At 40.7% G+C, this 2500-nt stretch overlaps 1 protein-coding gene across 1 annotated transcript in view; it reads right to left on the reverse strand.

The window, feature by feature from the left end:
- LOC124395105 (chloride channel protein 2-like) overlaps window positions 1-2500 on the reverse strand; it is a 56270-nt gene that overhangs the window by 15433 nt on the left and 38337 nt on the right. The window lies entirely within an intron of this gene.

The raw sequence follows: 2500 nt of genomic DNA on the forward strand, positions 1-2500 counted from the left end.
TCTCTCTCTCAAACACTCACACACTCTCACTCACACACACACACTCACTCACTCACTCACACACACTCTCACTCACACACACTCTCACTCACACACACACTCACACACACTCTCACTCACACACACTCTCACTCACACACACTCTCACTCACTCACACACACTCACTCACTCACTCACACACACTCTCACTCACACACACTCTCACTCACTCACACACACTCTCACTCACTCACACACACTCTCACTCACACACACTCTCACTCACACACACTCACTCACTCACTCACACACACTCTCACTCACACACACTCTCTCACCCACTCTCTCTCTCAAACACTCACACACTCTCACTCACACACACTCTCACTCACACACACTCTCACTCACTCACACACACTCACTCACTCACTCACACACACTCTCACTCACACACACTCTCACTCACTCACACACACTCACTCACTCACTCACACACACTCTCACTCACACACACTCTCTCACCCACTCTCTCTCTCAAACACTCACACACTCTCACTCACTCACACACACTCTCACTCACACACACTCTCACTCACTCACACACACACACGCCTGTTTCATAAACAGAATAATCAACAAAGTAACTGAGTTACTTTTGACAGTAACTAATACTGTAACGCGTTACTTTAAAAAAAATAATGTAACTTCGTTAGCGTTAGCGTAATTAATTTCGGCTGAAGTGTAGACTACAGTCTAACCTGCTTACAGCAGAGACGCACTGTAGGATTGGTGGATGAACCACTGTAAACAGGAAGAAGACGCACTGTGGGCGTGTCTCCGTTTATTCAGGTCTGTGCAGCAGTAATGGCGAGTCGAGGCGAGAGCAAGACGAGTTTCTCAAAGTGGAAATATGCTCATCATTTCACTTTAGTTGAGTATAAAGACAAAAACTGTCAAATGTATACTGTGTCTTTCTGGTTCGAAGCTCGTATCTACTGCGATAAACAGAACTCCAATCTGTTGAAGCTCCTCCAGGACCTCCATGCCTGAGGAGCTAGAAGCTATGCGCTAACTCAGTGTTCTGTTCTACATTGTTGATAGTTTTCATACTTCAGCTGTGAAAGGAACATGTTTAAGAGCTCAACACAACAGCAGAAGCCACTTTAGTGTTTGATTGTGAATATATTATTCAGCTTGTTTTGTTATTTATTTCAGAAATCCTTGTGATATGTTCAGTTTGTGCTGCTCTGACTTTAATAAAATAGTGTTTAAAAATGACTTTGTGTTTAAGTCAGTTTTGTGTTTGTAGACCATTACGCATAAAAGGGCATTAATGGGAACATTAAAGAAGGTTCTTTAAAAAAGTAACTAAAAATTACTCTAAACAGTAATGCATTACTTTTGGTGTAAATAATCAACAAAGTAACTGAGTTACTTTTGACAGTAACTAATACTGTAACGCGTTACTTTAAAAAAAATAATGTAACTTCGTTAGCGTTAGCGTAATTAATTTCGGCTGAAGTGTAGACTACAGTCTAACCTGCTTACAGCAGAGACGCACTGTAGGATTGGTGGATGAACCACTGTAAACAGGAAGAAGACGCACTGTGGGCGTGTCTCCGTTTATTCAGGTCTGTGCAGCAGTAATGGCGGTCGAGGCGAGAGCAAGACGAGTTTCTCAAAGTGGAAATATGCTCATTATTTCACTTTAGTTGAGTATAAAGACAAAAACTGTCAAATGTAAGCTGTGTCTTTCTGGTTCAAGCTCGTATCTACTGCGATAAACAGAACTCCAATCTGTTGAAGCTCCTCCAGGACCTCCATGCCTGAGGAGCTAGAAGCTATCGCTAACTCAGTGTTCTGTTCTACATTGTTGATAGTTTTCATACTTCAGCTGTGAAAGGAACATGTTTAAGAGCTCAACACAACAGCAGAAGCCACTTTAGTGTTTGATTGTGAATATATTATTCAGCTTGTTTTGTTATTTATTTCAGAAATCCTTGTGATATATTCAGTTTGTGCTGCTCTGACTTTAATAAAATAGTGTTTAAAATGACTTTGTGTTTAAGTCAGTTTTGTGTTTGTAGACCATAACGCATAAAAGGGCATTAATGGGAACATTAAAGAAGGTTCTTTAAAAAGTAACTAAAAATTACTCTAAACAGTAATGCATTACTTTTGGTGTAAATAATCAACAAAGTAACTGAGTTACTTTTGACAGTAACTAATACTGTAACGCGTTACTTTAAAAATGAATTAATTTCGGCTGAAGTGTAGACTACAGTCTAACCTGCTTACAGCAGAGACGCACTGTAGGATTGGTGGATGAACCACTGTAAACAGGAAGAAGACGCACTGTGGGCGTGTCTCCGTTTATTCAGGTCTGTGCGGCAGTAATGGCGGTCGAGGCGAGAGCAAGACGAGTTTCTCAAAGTGGAAATATGCTCATTATTTCACTTTAGTTGAGTATAGAGACAAAAACTGTCAAATGTATACTGTGTCTTTCTGGTTCGAAGCTCG

The sequence above is a fragment of the Silurus meridionalis genome, chromosome 12 (assembly GCF_014805685.1).
Source record: "Silurus meridionalis isolate SWU-2019-XX chromosome 12, ASM1480568v1, whole genome shotgun sequence".
Taxonomy (NCBI): domain Eukaryota; kingdom Metazoa; phylum Chordata; class Actinopteri; order Siluriformes; family Siluridae; genus Silurus; species Silurus meridionalis.